General features: G+C 41.2%; 2 long non-coding RNA genes across 2 annotated transcripts in view; one reads left to right on the forward strand and one right to left on the reverse strand.

Annotated features, from left to right (window-relative positions):
• Positions 1-17,448, reverse strand: part of LOC102390278 — a 131,037-nt gene that overhangs the window by 61,830 nt on the left and 51,759 nt on the right. Inside the window, exon 2 of the long non-coding RNA XR_326983.4 lies at positions 8,702-8,921. This is a non-coding gene — a long non-coding RNA (uncharacterized LOC102390278). The remainder of the gene's footprint in view (positions 1-8,701; positions 8,922-17,448) is intronic.
• LOC123465480 lies at positions 8,873-14,586 on the forward strand. The gene is made up of 3 exons (XR_006640706.1): positions 8,873-9,004; positions 9,969-10,063; positions 13,795-14,586. It is a non-coding gene; the product is annotated as an uncharacterized LOC123465480 (long non-coding RNA).

A 17,448-nucleotide genomic window follows, 5' to 3' on the forward strand; every position in this document is an offset into this window, starting at 1 on the left:
CCCCGTTCCTGAGTAGGAAAAATCAATATTGTGAAAATGACTATATTACCAAACACAATCTACAGATTCAATGTGATCCCTATCAAATTGCCAATGACATTTTTCACAGAACTAGAACGAAAATTTTCACAATTCATATGGAAACACAAAAGACCCCGAATAGCCAAAGCAGTCTTGAGAAAGAAGAATGGAGCTGGAGGAATCAATCTTCCTGACTTCAGATTATACTACAAAGCTACTATCATTGAAACAGTACAGTACTGGCACAAAAACAGAAATATAGACCAATGGGACAAGATACAAAGCCCAGAAATAAACCCATGCACCTATGGGTACTTGATTTTTGACAAAGGAGGCAAGAATATACAATGGGGCAAGGACAGCCTCTTCAATAAATGGTGCTGGGAAAACTGGACAGCCACATGTAAACAAATGAAATTAGAACACTTCCTAACACCACACACAAAGATAAACTCAAAATGGATTAAAGGCCTCCATATAAGACCAGAAACCATAAAACTCTTAAAGGAAATCACCACACACAAAGATAAACTCAAAATGGATTAAAGGCCTCCATATAAGACCAGAAACCATAAAACTCTTAAAGGAAATCATAGGCAGAACACTCGATGACATAAATCAAAGCAAGATTCTCTATGACCCACCTCCTAGAGTAACGGAAATAAAAATGAAAGTAAACAAGTGGGACCTGATTAAACTTAAAAGCTTTTGCCAGCAAAGGATACTATAAGCAAGGTGAAAAGACAACCCTCAGAATGGGAGAAAATAATAGCAAATGAAACAACTGACAAAGGATTAATTTCCAAAATATATAAGCAGCTCATACAACTCAATACCAGAAAAACAAACAACCAAATACCAGAAAAACTCAACTCAATACCAGAAAAACAAACAAAAAGTGGGGCAAAGACCTAAGACATTTCTCCAAAGAAGACATACAGATGGCTAACAAACACAAGAAAAGATGCTCAACATCGCTTATTACTAGAGAAATGCAAATCAAAACTACAATGAGATATCACTTCACATCAGTCAGAATCAGTTCAGTCGCTCAGTTGTGTCTGACTCTTTGCAACCCCATGGACTGCAACATGCCAGGCCTCCCGGTCAGAATGGCCATCATCAAAAAGTCTACAAACAATAAATGCTGGGAGAAAAGGGAATGCTGCTGCACTGTTGGTGGGAATACAAATTGATACAGCCGCTATGGAAGACAGTATGGAGATTCCTTAAAAAACTAGGAATAAAACCACCACATGACCCAGCAATCCCACTCCTAGGCATATACCTTGAAAAAACCAAAATTGAAAAAGACACATGTATCCCATTGTTCACTGAAGCACTATTTACAGTAACTAGAATATGGAAGCAACCTAGATATTCATCAACAGATGAATGGATAAAGAAGTTGTGGTGCATATACACAATGGAATATTACTCAGCCATAAAAAGGAACACATTTGAGTAAGTTCTAATGAGGTGGATGAACGTAGAACCTATTATACAGAGTGAAGTCAGTCAGAAAGAGAAAGACAAATATCTTATTCTAATGCATATATACGGAATCTAGAAAAATGGTACTGAAGAATTTATTTACAGGGCAGCAGTGGAGAAAAAGACACAGAGAACAGACTTATGGATATGGAGAGAGGGGAGGAGAGGGTGAGATGCATGGAGAGAGTAACATGGAAACTTACTTTACCATATATAAAATAGATAGCCAACGGGAATTTGCTGCATGGCTCAGGAAACTCAAACAGCGGCTCTGTATCAACCTAGAGGGATGGGGTGGGAAGGGAGAAGGGAGGAGGTTCAAAAGGGAGGGGATATATGTATACATATGGCTGATTCATGTTGAGGTTTGACAGAAAACAACAAAATTTTGTAAAGCAATTATCCTTCAATAAAAAATAAGTTTAAAAAAAAGAGGGAAAGTGAATCTATGAGGCAGAAAGTAATCAGTGCTTGCCTTGGGCTAGAGGTGGGAGATAAGATTGACAGCAAATGGGCACAGGGAACTTACTGGAGTGATGGAAACATTTTTAAACTGGGATGTAGTGATAATTACACTGTTCTATAAATCCACTAAAAAAAAAAAAATCAATTTGCACGCATGCCTGCATTTTCACATAATGTAACTAATACCTTAAAAAAGCTTGGCTGTTAAAAAAAACAGACTAACTTTGGACTTCCTCTTGAAAGAGAGGAAAAAAGGGAACTGGTAAATATGAGAATAAATGTGATTTGGAATTTGCCCGTAGACAAAATATAGTTTTTAAAAATTGACCAACTGTCATCTTCTGTGTATGCGTGTGTATGTGAGTTAATGATCAACATACTGAAATGATAATATTATTCTTTTCTTTTGGAGTTATGCTAAAGTGAAAAAATTCATAGCATAATCATTCCCAGCAGGGGAGATTGGACAGCAGGGAACTTGTGGCTGCCCGCAACGTGTCTAGGAGGCCAGCAGGAGGACAGATGACGTAAGCATAACAGGTTGTAACCGTATCTGTGAAATCGCTTTCTCTGGCCCTCACCCAGTACCCACCCTGTCAGCGCCCATCAGCACACCTGAGCACGGTCAGGCCCCTCTGTCTGTCCAGACACCCAGCGTCAGATTCAAGTGAGGAACATGAAGGTGGTCTTGATGGAGCATATGGTTCCATTTTGCTGATTTGGTCCAGTTGTTTGAAAACACATTGTCATAAGTAGCATGCTATTTATCATATTTCACTATCTTTCAGGAGAGGTTTGAAGAGGAAAAAAAAAATCATACTTTTCCCTGATGTAATATTACTTTCCCAAATTTGAGAAATAAGCTGTTTCATTACTTTACAATGGAAAAGAAGATTGCACCCCATTTTTGTTTTACAGCATTTATAAGCACATGTGTTGTTGTGATAAATTAAACCTGGCAAGGATTAAGGGAAAATTCTCCACCTAAGTGATCATGCAGCTCCAGGCAACATCCATAGGTCAGCTCAACTATCCCGCTGCCAAAGACACACTGTGCTTAAAAAAACCACACCCAGACAAATGAAAGTTTATTCTATTTTTAAAGATTTCCTGGGGAGAGGATCATAGGAATTTTTGCCCCTTAAGGCATTTAGTCTGTCTGAGAAATTCATTTTACATAGAAACATGACAGAAACAAAAAGAATATGATTGTCTGGCTGCAAAATGCAAGGACCTTTATTATTATCATCATCATTCTGAAATACAGAGGACAAAGTGGAAGACAAAATTCATGCACTATGTCTGCTGTTCTTCTGATTAATGAAACAGACCCTTCTATTTTGTTAAGGTTAAGTAAGCGAGCCGAGCCAAGCAGCTTAGTTTTGCATTTTAATTTTGGGGACTCTCGACAATAATAAGGCTGCTGAACATAAGAACGTAAGCCAAGAAATCTTTTCTCTAGATTTCTACTATGTTTTTCCCCAGCTATTATACTGAAGAAATTGTGGTTTAGCTAGTAAGAGATAGGTTCATAAATTTAAAGTATTTATGGGTCATTCTCAATTATTATTCTGAGATATCGAACATCCTCCAGCATAAATGGAAAAGTCAGCTCACAAGTGGTTTAAAATGAGAAAAAGTGAATAACCAAAAAGTCATTTGAATATATACAAAATACAAATAAGCTTCTGGGCACATTTTAATTTAAAAGAAATCAATGTTTTGCTAAAATAATTTTCATTGCCTGTTGTCATTATGAGCTTCATTCTTTTCCTAATTAAGGGTGATCATTTGCTCAAATTGTCCTCCTCTCGGTGGGTAATGGGTAAAAACTGACCTTGTGAAAAGAACTCACTTCCAAAAAAAAAGGAATCTGTCTCTACATTTCAGTTCGTGCTTAAAAAAGACAACCAACCAAATGGGGGAAGGGCAGAGGGGTGGTGTGGAGGTTGAACCAGCTTGCTAAACGCCCAGGGCACCAGAGAAAAAGCTTACTCTGTGCATACCTAATGGAAGGGCAAGAGCAGAGAACCAGCCAGGATACAGCCTGTCTGAATGAAGACCTAGGCTGCTGCCCAGCTCTGCCCAGCTCTACCCAGCTCTGGGTCACGGGCACCTGCAGGAGCCAGACCTGCAGGAGTTCCTGCTTCGCTCTCTTCATCACCACTCCCTCACTTACTTTCCCTCACCTCCGCCTGCCCATTATACATCAGAGTATGAAAACTCCAAAGTCGAGTGCTGTCTAGGGTAAATATTTAACCCTTATCTCACTCATATTTGCCATCACACTCAAAAGCTATTCCCATACATATTAATCATTTTACTTCCTGGTAAGTCATGTATATGGTGTTTTTAAGAGGAGGAGGAGTATGCTGGGAATGGCAGACATCAGTGGGTCTGTGGAGCTAAGCTGGTTGGCAAGGGCCTGCCCAGAGCTTTGAGACGAAGCCGATGGCTTCTGCTTTGTAACACTTAAATCAGGAAGAAACCCAGATGAACCCACCTCTAAGAGGGAATGAGGAAACCAGAGGATGGGGTCCTGACAGGAAAAGGTGGCCCCAGTGAGGAGGCAGTGACCACACCACTTACTGCCCAAGAGCGAAGAGAGAGCAGGTGCCATCTGCTGGCTTGGAATGCCAGGGGCTGAGGATCTGCCCAGGACTGGGTGGAGGTTCGCATGAAATGAGAAGCATGTGCCATCGAGGATCTGGGTGCTCATATGCCCTTTCAGTTCAGTTCAGTGGCTCAGTAATGTCCGACTCTTTGTGACCCCATGGACTACAGCACACCAGGCCTCTCTGTCCATCACCAACTCCCGGAGCTTGCTCAGACTCATGCCCATGGAGTCGGTGATACCATCCAACCATATGCCCTCTGCGTGGCACAAAAACTATGTACTCAGGCCAGTCTAAAGATGCCACACAGGAAATTTTAGAGTTCTAAACCACTGTGGGTATAAACTTGCTTGGAAACCTTTGATTACCTTAGAAGTAGCACAACATTCAAAGCTGAGGAAAGCCTGAGATAAACATTAGTTTTCATGGGTTTCATGATAAGGCTCCCCCCACCACCCCCCTGCCCACTACTTTACAGAGAACCTATTGAACAGAGATGAAAATATTCTCTTTGAAGTTTGGTTAACTCACTGAGGATCTGAATAAATTTTCATAACTTTAGGTTAAGGAAAATATGCAACAAGCTAGAACATTGATATAAAACATGGATAGCCATAAGCAGAAGGGGAGAGAAACTGCTGCAGAAGATTCTGGGTCTGTTGTAAAGAAGAGGTTTCTACAACAAAAGTTGCGAAACTTTATCTTAAGATGATGACTATTAAGCCCATCCTACAAAGTCCTTTTAAAAATATTTAGTTAATTAATTAATTTGGCTGTGTCAGTTCTTAGTTGTGGCACACAGGATCTCAGGTGAAGCATGTTGGATCTAGTTCCCTGACCAGGGATTGAACCAGGCTCCCTGCGTTGGGAGCACAGAGTCTCAGCCATTGGACCACCAGGGAAGTCCTCCCACAAAGTCTTTACACAGAGAATAAATAGTACATTCAGGCAGAGAATAAACAGTACAGTCGACATGACTGAGCAACTGAACTGACTGAAATGGTACATTCAAGCCTAGAATTAGAAAATCTTAATTAAAAATCCCATGTGCCTTCAATATGTCAGGAACTGTATACTTTGCATGAGCTTCCTGTTTTAAACATCACAAGAATTATTTCAAATGGTCTTTAGTAGTAGTAGTAGTATGCTCAGCCATGTCCAACTCTTTGCCACCCCATGGACTGTAACCTGCCAGACTTCTCTGTCCATGGGATTCTTCAGGCAAGCATACTGGAGTGGAGTGCTATTTCCTCCTCCAGGGAATCTTCCTGAACCAGGGATCAAACCTACATTTCTTAACATCTGCATTCGCAGGCAGATTCTTTACCATTAGTACCACCTGGGAAGCCCATTATTATTATGATCATCAGCACCACCATCTAACAAATACCCTGAAACTTAGAATGGTGAAATAAATAACCTAGAATTATTGACCTCAGGATTACAAGAGTAAAGATTTGAGCTCAAGTTTACTTGATGTTAAGAATTTTGCTTTTTTATTTCCCTATTGTGATTTCCAAAGATGGATTTTTATGAATGCCTGAAGACTCTCAGCTCAGGACATTCCCTGTAGTAATGATTACAGTCTCTCAGCCCGTGAAAGGCTGGGACTTGGATCATAGCTGATGTCAGAGCTTTCCCACTGGAGCCTGGGAGAATTCAAGGACCCAGATGAACATGAGCCTACAGAACTAATTGTCATGTGTCTATAAGGTACTGACTTCATTCCCTTTCTCCCACGTTTATTCCCTACATCCACCGTGAAGTCTCAATAGGTATGTAGGTTTGAGTTTCTACCTGTCTTAGGTGAGGTTCTCTGGGAAACCTATCTGAGATGGAGATTTGCACTCAGAGAGTTTATGGGACCAATACCCCAGGGAGAATTGAAGGAAGTAGGATTGAGTGGGTGAAAGAGTTCAACTGTGATGCAGTTCTAACAACTGCTTGCAAACCCTTCAGTTGCCAACACTCCCAGAAGTTGGTAGAATAAATGCTTCTGTTCGTGGGTAGTGTAGTGAAGTGAAGTCACTCAGTTGCGTCCGACTCTTTGCGACCCCATGGACTGTAGCCCACCAGACTCCTTGGTCCATGGAATTTTCCAAGCATGAATACTGGAGTGGGTTGCCATTTCCTTCTCCAGGGGATCTTCCCAACCCAGGGATCGAACCCAGGTCTCCCACGTTGTAGGCAGATGCTTTACCATCTGAGCCACCAGGGAAGCCCAAGAAAGTGAAAGTCGCTCAGTCATGTCTAACTCTTTGCCACCCCATGAACTAGACAGCCCGTGGAGTTCTCCAGACCAGAATATTGGAGTGGATAGCCTTTCCCTTCTCCAGCAGATCTTCCCAACCCAGGAATTGAATTGGGGTCTCCTGCATTGCAGGCAGATTCTTTACCAACTGAGATATCAGGGAAGTCTCGTGGGTACGCAGCACTCAACTGCCACATACGCAGGCCTTCAGTGCATCGGCTGACACCAGCTTGACTCAGCAGACATGGCTAATCCAGCAAGTAGTAGACTCCCTCTGGGAGGTCAGCCTACTGGCAGTGGCAGGAGCAATCCTAACTCACCTGGACTCACTAGCTCCAAGAAGCAGAGCTGCACATGAAGTGCTGTATTTATTAAAGAGCCAGACATGCAAACAGAGAAAATCACCAGCAAGGATTTAATGGTATAGGTTGGTGGACCTGATGAAGGTTATGGTCTCTGCTCAAAATATAGATTCTCTGTGGAAGTGGAACACTGTGCCCAGCCCTCCTTTTGGCCCTGAACATCTGAGAAGGGGAGAAATGGAGGGAAATGGTTTGATATCACACCCAGAGTGAGCCAATACAGCACATCCAGACACAACCTGCTGGGATAGCTCTTCATGGATTAGGAAGCTAATTTCGGGGTTAAATACATTCTTACATGTCACGCTAAATTTATTCTATTAAAGAGTGTTGCTGGAACACTTTCACTAAGTGTTTTCCAAAGATCAAATGTTAAATCCAATTACACCCTAAGGTTCTCTGTCTACAAGTGAAGAGCATGGCCTAGAGAGCTTTCATTCAATCAATAAAAAATTTAATACACACCTACTATGTACCAAGTTGGGTTTCCCAGGTGGCGCTAAAGGTAAAGAACTCATCTACCAAAGCAGGAGATGTAAGGGTTCCATCCCTTGGTCAGGAAGATCCTAGAGGGCATGGCAACCCACTCCAGCATTCTTGCCTGGAGAATCCCATGGACAGAGGAGCCTGGTGGGCTTCAGTCCATAGAGTCACAAACAGTCAGACATGACTGATGTGACTTAGTATACATGCATGTACCAAGCATTAGTCCAGTCCCTGGAAACAAAAAATTTTGCTGAAATAGTGCTGTCTGATAAAAAAAAAAAAAAATCATGTGTACAGAAGACACATAGCTGTCTGATAAAAAAAAATCATGTGTACGGAAGACACATAAACAGCTAGTTAAATAGTGATTTGATAGTATTACATACAATAGTGTTACACACAAATTGCTATGAGAGTCCAAAGGAAGAAGTAATCAGAGAGACATGACAATAACACCCTTGGAAATAATGGCAGGTGTTGAACTGAATGTCGGAAGCATAGTTTGCACTCCCAGGACCCCGTAGTCTAGCAGCCCTTAAGCTAACACCATTGCTGTTTTTAATGTCATCCTTGCAGGGGTGGCAGGAGTAACAGTAACAGAAAAAGCAGAGGGAGAGAAATACTTCAAGTAAGCTAGGTTTTCTGAAAGTTTTCTCTACAAAATCTAAACAGAACTTGACATTTGCCTTCAAAGAATGCAGTTATAGAAAAGAACGTAAGCACAATTAAACCACTCAATCCTCTACACATTTTTTTTTTCTTTTGTAGTAATCTCAGCCTTTCTGGTTTACACATACTTTATCATCAAAGAAAACTGACCTTGGTTTCAAAACCACAATTTAATGACTCACTCAGACGTACCCCCACTCCACTCCCCCCACCCCAAAAAATGGCTTCCTTTTAAAAAAAAAAACTATTTCTTGCTTTAAGGTTTCATGCATGTATCAACAGCTTAATTTTTGTTTCGAGTTTTCTAGATGGCAGTTAGGAAGCAGGAAAGGACTCACCTCTCTGAAAAGCAACGTAACGTCTGGCTAGGTGTTCATTCCTCTGCCTGCTAAAATGATTTCAGATGGTTTGTCATGGATCGCCCAGACTTCCTCAGCTCCCTCCCGCTCTGGTGAAAATTCCTTTCCTGGGGTGGTAAGTTGAGAGGAGAGCTGTGTAACTTTAGACGACAAGCACCTGTCCTCCAGAGCTTCCAGTGGATTCTTCATCACGAGCAGCCTAGAAGCGAGAGTTTAGAGTCACATTTTCTTTCCGTGCAGGATGTGGTAAAATTTGGAAATTTTTAAATGAAAAAAAAAAAGGTATGTAAATATTTTAATCTCAGATAAAACTTGACAGGGAGGGGAAAGGAATCAGGAGAGACAGAGAAACATTTCTCCTAGTTCAGGACTTTGTGTGAGGCTTGGAGAGTCATGCACTCTAAATAGCTGGGGACAACCTTCCGATAGAGTTCTAAATGCACTGTTAATGTTGGAAAGAATTAAATAAGTAATATTTTTATAAGAAAACCTTTTTTGCATTCTATGCTCTTCTATTATTTGATTCTTATGAGACAAACTTTTCAAAAGAATGAGCATTTGCCAAAAGAATGATAAATAGAAATACATGAAAATGTTCTCACAGAGAACACCCACTCTGTAAAGTCTCATCTAGCTGGGGGGGTGCATCCCTCCCATGATACTTATGCCCTGTGTTTCCAGCAAGCACCGGTCTCCTTTTGGCCTACTGAGATTAGGATGACCTTGGCTACAGGGCAAAGGCAGAAAAGAGATCAAGGCATGCACAGAAACGATAATCGGGGGAGACAAACTTGAATTCCACAGCAGTTTGGCAGGGACAGCAGGATGGCTCGGTGCACTGTCTGCCTCGGCACGCACTTCAACTGTCTGCTCTGATAGAAGCCTCCCCACAGCAGCCTCTGAACTACAGACACACGCTGCTGTTGCTCAGCCACACCCCAGAGCAAACACTCTTCCATGTGAGCTGATAAACCTATGAGAAAATTACTGTTGGCAAATGAGTTTATTAGAGTCCTTTGAGAATCATAATCATGCTAATATGAATACTTCCATTTGCTGGGATTCTAGGACATGTCAAGCATTGGAATGGGCGCTTGAAAAACATTACCTCTAATTACAATTCTGTAAAATAAGTTACCCATTCCTTTGAAAATTAAATGCCTCAAGGTTAAATGACTAAACTGCGTTCATGTAATTACCAGGTTGCAGAGGTTACATCCGCACCTAATATTTCTGATTCCCTTAGGTTTTCACATCATCGCTGTGGACCCCGTAAATAATAATGGTGTCAGGTGTCATTTATTGAGCACCTATTGTGTACCTGGTGTTCCACAATGAACTGTATGTATTTCATTGTATTTAATCCCCAACATAATCTTTGATATCAAGGAATGTTATTTCCATTTATAAAAATCTCTTATCAAGGTAAAATGTTTGTCTAAGTAAGGTTTGGGGATAGTTATTACCGGTATTACTGCAGGCATAATGGATCTTTGTTTCCTACTTTTGTTCAGGAAATAGATTGAATGTCATGTTGTCTACATGTAGATAATTCTATAAGGCTCTCTCAAAATATCAGCTAACATGGTGCTGCATGTACATCTTTTACTCACAGAGAAGAATGGCTGCATGAATCTAATGACAATGATTGAGAGAACAAGCTTTGGAATCATTCCAAACTGGTTTAGAATCCAGGCTGGGTCATTTCTGAGCTCCATGATGATCATGTAGCTACTATTTAATCTTTCGAAGTTTCCATTTTCTTAGTTGTAAATTATAGATAATAATACCCAACTCATAAGTATTTGTATTGGACAAATAAATCAGGCAATGTCCATAAAACCTTTAGCACAATGTTTGGCATCTACTAAGTGCAAAATAATTGCTAGCTGTAGCTATTTTAAATCAACAATAATCACATTTTATTGACTGCATCAGTTAGAATTTGATATAGCTGCTTTAAGAGGAAAACGATTAGCAGTGCCTAACAAAGATAGATAAAACTTCTGTCGCATGTAAAAAAGCACAGAACAGAGACCAGGACATGTATGGTGACTCCATGGTGTCATTAAGGAGACCCAGGATGTGATCTTTGTTCCATTAGCTAGACAACGGCTTCCATTCTCAAGATTACCTAGTGGTCTAAGATGATTTCTGAAGTTTAAGCCAGCTCATCTGAGTCTTGTGTCTAAAGGAGAAGACCAAAAAAAAAAGAGACCCCTTGAAGCCAGGTTAACTCCCTTAAATCTACCTTCCCATGGTCTCATGCAACTCATCTGATTCTACTGCACTTACTATTATAGTCCTTAGTTGCATAGCCACATGGCACCACCGGGAAACGCAGACATATAGCTTTTTATTCTAGGAAAAATTATGCCAGCTAAATGATTAGGATTTGTTTCTGAGGTGGAAGAGGAAGACAGATGGTGGGAAAGGTAACTGATGGTCTCTGCCACACTGGACAAGAATGATATTACCCTGATTGGAGCAGGTCAGGGCTGATGGAATATTATCAATATCTTAGATCCATCTTTTTACTTAAAAGATGGTAAATGCTTATCCAGGGAGATAATAGGATGTATGAAGGATTGCCTGATGAATCAGAGGCAGCCCCCAGACAGAACTCATATCTCCTCACTGCTGGTCCAATACACTGTCCATCAACTTTGCTATCTTTCTAATAAATGACATTTTTGTTCTTAAAAAAAAATCTTCTAGAGGGATATGACTTAGACCTTTAAGGCTTCTAGTTCTTGTTTCATCCTTCACATTGGTGAACAGTGGTCAATATTCAATTTGCCATTGTAAACTCTGTTTATAATCACAAACAGCCATTTTACCAAGGCAATAAATGCAATTCTGTTATTTGCTCTACAGATATTATTGTCTAAGCCTTTAATTATTCTGTTATTCTCCTCTGAACTCATTTTATTATTCTTACAGTCTAACATTTATCCTATGAAGATGCATTTTGCCCTTCCTGAGGTTATAGCAAGGGAAATATTATAGAGTCTGTAATTTTCAAGCTTGTGTTTTTATTAAAGGAAATTTGGTTTGCAAGTTTCTATCTCATTTAAACTAAAATGTGAAATACTAATGTGCTGTTTGATATCTATGCAATCCTGAGGGCCTTTTAAATAGGCTTTGGAAAAAAACTTTTATTTTTAGGAGAGGAAGATATGTAATGCTAAAATCACCCTAGTAAATGGACACAAGCAGTGAAAGATTAGAATTAAGTGCAGGCCAGTAAATTTTAAATGAATCCTAAATTAGAGTGATTTCTCTAGTTCCTAATTAAAGAGGTTTTAATCACAGACTGAGAATAAAAGCATAAAAGAACATGCGGCAAGAAAGAAATCATAATTATTTAGTTGGAAGAAAGACATGTTAGAAAAAAAATCTGTGCCATCATCTTGTCATACCTTCCAGGCATGCTTTCAAAGGAAAACAAGAATTTCTTTCTGCTCTCTAGAAACTTGGATTTACCTCAGTCACAGATTCTTTTGCAAATGAATTAATAGGGAATTCCAAATTTTAACAAGATGTCTTCTCATAGAAAGACGTTAATCCTAAATTGGTAAATCAAAGGAAAAAAGACAAAAAGCTATATATAGAACCTGGAAAAAATCTCTTTTAAAAAATAATATATATAAGCACGGATATTTTAAAAGTTATAGAAGGATACACACCCAGAGATTAATAGTGGCAGAATAGTGAAGAATCTCCCCCTTTTCAGTCTATGCTTTTTTTATAAAGAGAAAAATTTTGTTTGTGTTTTAATTATAAATGACACAATTACCTGATGACAAACCACTGAATTTGAAAGTTAATAGGTGAACTCTCAAATGCACATTTTAATGAAAGAACAAAACACATCTGTTAGGTAGTTAGAATAGGAAAAAGAAAAATATTCAGATCCTACAGGATCTCAAAGAATGAGCTGGAGAGTTCTCTGGGTGGCTACAATCTCTCTTCCGGGGATCCTTCTCCTGGCAAAGGGGAATTTGGAGTTGGCTACTGTTGCTGCTGGCTCGCTTCAGTTGTGTCCGACCCTGTGTGACCCCATAGACGGCAGCCCACCAGGCTCCACCATCCCTGGGATTCTCCAGGCAAGAACACTGGAGTGGGTTGCCATTTCCTTCTCCAATGCATGAAAATGAAAAGTGAAAGTGAAGTCGCTCAGTCATGTCCAACTCTTAGTGACCCCATGGACTGCAGCCCACCAGGCTTCTCTGTCCATGGGATTTTCCAGGCAAGAGTACTGGAGTGGGGTGCCATTGCCTTCTCCGTTGGAGTTGGCTAATGCCCCTACTAATCCCTGTCATCACCATATTGATGCTGCTTACAAAGATCATGGCATCCGGTCCCATCACTTCATGGGAAGCAGATGGGGAAACAGTGGAAACGGTGTCAGACTTTATTTTTGGGGGCTCCAAAATCACTACAGATGGTGACTGCAGCCATGAAATTAAAAGACGCTTACTCCTTGGAAGGAAAGTTATGACCAACCTGGACAGCATATTCAAAAGCAGAGACATTACTTTGCCAACAAAGGTTCGTCTAGTCAAGGCTATGGTTTTTCCAATGGTCATGTATGGATGTGAGAGTTGGACTGTGAAGAAGGCTGAGCGCTGAAGAATTGATGCTTTTGAACTGTGGTGTTGGAGAAGACTCTTGAGAGTCCCTTGGACTGCAAGGAGATCCAACCAGTCCATTCTTTAGGAGATCAGTCCTGGGATTTCTTTGGAAGGACTGATGCTAAGGCTGAAACTCCAGTACTTTGGCCACCTCATGCGAAGAGTTGACTCATTGGAAAAGACTCTGATGCTGGGAGGGATTGGGGGCAGGAGGAGAAGGGGACAACAGAGGATGAGATGGCTGGATGGCATCACTGACTCGATGGACGTGAGTCTGAGTGAATTCCGGGAATTGGTGATGCAGGGAGGCCTGGCGTGCTGCGATTCATGGGGTTGCAAAGAGTTGGACATGACTGAGCGACTCAACTGAGCTGAACTGAACTGATAATTGTTCCATGTATTATCAATTGTCTAACCCGTTTTGTCTCTTCCCAGGTCAACAAGCTACAACATGCAGTGCCAGTTCAACAAGGACATATAAAACTACACCCAACCACAGGAAATATCACTCACCCTTAGATGGACACTGCTATAAGGACTCTGAGGCTTGAGACTAGCAAGAGGGGGAGGCCTAATGCCCCTCAACACCCCAGCTCAGCAGGAAGTAGCCAGAGAGACCTCAACGACCCTACTCCCAAAGAACTGGGCCTCCCATCTCTTAAGGGGGGAATGTTAGGTAGTTAGAATAGGAAAAAGGAGTCCAAAATGGCGGTACCTAAAAGACAAAGAAAGGGAAAGCCCAGGAAAACAGAACAAAAGAAAACCCACAGACCAGAGTGAGAATTTCGGGTGAAACAAACACACCCCCTTCTTGGCTAGCCCAATTTGCATAGGGCAGGCTCAGTAGGGAGGAGACAAATGAACGAAAGAAGGAAGCCAAGATGGATTGAGGCCCCACCTTTGGGGTTGCCAGCCCTCACGCCTCGAGGGTGTACTAACCTTTGCTTGCCAAATAAAACTCTGAGCTGTAACCAAACTGTAACACTGGTCCATCATTTCAAATCTTTGCTGTGGCAAGACAGAACTGAGGAAATTACACACTCCCCAAACATCTCCAATGACAAGTTGATATTGTGTGGACAGAATATCTACTGTATTGGGGGAAGTTATGGCTCTGTTTATCCAAGAAAACACTTGGTCCTTTGAAGGCATCAGAATTTGTCTACTCATGGCTGCAGTCACCATCTGCAGTGATTTTGGATCCCCCAAAAATAAAGTCTGACACTGTTTCCACTGTTTCCCCATCTATTTGCCATGAAGTGATGGAACCAGATGCCATGATCTTTGTTTTCTGAATATTGAGGTTTAAGCCAACTTTTTCAGTCTCCTCTTTTACTTTCATCAAGAGGCTCTTTAGTTCTTCTTCACTTTCTGCCATAAGGGTGGTGTCATCTGCATATCTGAGGTTATTGATATTTCTCCCAGCAATCTTGATTCCAGCTTGTGCTTCATTCACCCCAGCGTTTCTCATGATGTACTCTGCATAGAAGTTAAATAAGCATGGTGACAATATACAGCCTTGATGTACTCCTTTTCCTATTTGGAACCAGTCTATTGTTCCATGTCCAGTTCTAACTGTTGCTTCCTGACCTGCATACAGGTTTCTCAAGAGGCAGGTGAGGTGGTCTGGTATTCCCATCTCTTTCAGAATTTTCCACAGTTTATTGTGATCCACACAGTCAAAGGCTTTGCAATAGTCATGTATTCATGTATGGATGTGAGAGTTGGACTCTAAAGAAAGCTGAGCACTGAAGAATTGATGCTTTTGAACTGTGGTGTTGGAGAAGACTCTTGAGAATCCCTTGGCCTGCAAGGAGATCCAACCAGTCCATCCTAAAGGAAATCAGTTCTGAATGTTTATTGGAAGGACTGATGTTGAAGCTGAAACTCCAATATTTTGGCCACCTAATGTGAAGAGCTGACTCATTTGAAAAGCCACTGATGCTGGGAAAGATTGAAGGCAGGAGAAGAAGGGGATGACAGAGGATGAGATGGTTGGATGGCATCACCAACTCAATGCACATGAGTTTGAGTAAACTCTGGGAGTTGGTGATGTACAGGGAGGCCTGGCATGCTGCAGTCCATGGGATCACAAAGAGTCAGACACGACTGAGCAACTGAACTGAACTGATTTTTATAAAATTTGGAGAAAAAAAGAAATCTTTGTTTTCCAGATGTCCACGTAATGGTACTTTTATTTTACTATGGTAAACTGGGGAATAAATGAAGAATAAAAAAGTAATAGTTCATGTAAACGTACTAGCATTTAAAAGTTAATTTATATTCTGTTATATTTGAAACGTAGCACCTGTAAATGGCAAACATTATTTATTCAGTCTATGAACAATGGCAATATTCATGGCACGTATCAATTGATAACCACTGGCAATAATTCCAAATGTCTCAGGGAGCTGAGGATGGGAATGTCTGGTGAACCACTTGGGTTGCTGCCCTCACCACTGAGTGCACAATCTGAGTTATCTACACATTAGTTGGTAACAGGAAATTCTCCCAGAGGTCAGCCTTATCCGCACATTCTCATTCCCCTTCTTCCTGTGCTTTCTCTCACCTGCCTGTCCCCTCCGATACCAAGGAGCAAGAGACAGTGACAGGAGACAGAGATGCAGAAAGAGTCAAAATCAGGGCATTGAGTAAAAAGCCAGTACAGATCAAATAGAGGTGTTGACCTTCTCCTTCAAAGCTCTCCTCCCAGGTGTTCCACAGGACCTCATGCTCTCCAGCTGCCCTGTCACAGGTGAAACCCAGTGCTCACTGCAGACACTGCAGCCTCAGATCCTTTCTATGACCTACTCTTCTTCCACATGTCATCAGAATCTAGCCCAAGCACAGACTATGTCCCCTCCATGTCTATTTCTGATCAAACCTGATAAAGTAATAGCAGAGCCCAATAGAAGTCTATAGCCATTCAGCTGATAATCTTCTGGGGAAATAAATCAATTATGCAGGATTCAAATACTCTATCTCAACCATAGAAGATGCCCAGAACTGCCTTTCTGACGCTTATTTCAATCTCCTTCTAAGGAGACTTCCAAGAAAGAACTTATTCTACAACTTATAAGCTGACTGACCACAATTCTTAGGAGATTCAAAATGAGTAATCATTGACTATTGTAATCGTTAGGTTTGCTCCTAGTCTGTGTTCAAAGGAAAACAGAGACCTGTGAGTCCAAGGTAAAAACTCTGTATCCTGAAATCTCTGCAAGTCAGAGCAACACAGAAAAGTCACTACAAGAGGCTATGTCAGGCTTCCCTGGTGGCTTAGTGATAAAGAATCTGGCTGCCAATGCAGGAGACATGGGTTTGATCCCTGATCCAGGAAGATCCTACATGCCATAGAGCAACTAAGCCCGTATGCCACAACTACCGAGCCCATGAGTCACAACTGCTGAAGCCTGCACACCCTAGAGCCTGTGCTCTGCAACAAGAGAAGCCACCACAATGAGAAGCCCATGCTCCACAATGGGAGAGTAGCCCCTACTCACTGCAACTAAAGAAAAGCCCACGCAGCAACCAAGACCCAGCACAGCCAAAAATAATAAATACATAAATGAAAAAAAAATTTTTTAAGAGGCTATGTCATCTCAAGTAGATTGTGACTCAAAGAAGGGCAAGGCAGAGCAGATGAGTCAAGCAAAGGACAGGGCTCCCAGAGGTAAACAGATTATTATCCAGAAGTATAGACTCTGTGCTTTGCAATTTAGATTTTTTAGCTGATCAAGCAACTAACAAGTCTTAAGCCAGCAAAAAAGAAGAGAGAGTTGGTATTTCCTCGCTGACATGTCTGCCTCATTGTGGCCAGCCCACCTGCCAGCAGGGATGTGGTCAGCATTCTCTTGTCAGTTCTGACTTGAGAAAAGCCTAGGGATGCCGCCCAGGGGGAATAAAGCATACATTCCCAAGCTTTAGGTGTTAGACTTTTTTTTTTTACCTCTAGTCTGTTAAAAATGAACCAAAGAACTTACTCTTAAATTACGCTAAATTTGTTCCCTGGACAATTTCTGGATTTCATCATTTTAGATGTCTCTCTTTTGATCATATGATTCTAGAAATTTACTGCACTTTGTAGGG

Source organism: Bubalus bubalis, chromosome 1 (assembly GCF_019923935.1).
Source record: "Bubalus bubalis isolate 160015118507 breed Murrah chromosome 1, NDDB_SH_1, whole genome shotgun sequence".
NCBI lineage: Eukaryota > Metazoa > Chordata > Mammalia > Artiodactyla > Bovidae > Bubalus > Bubalus bubalis.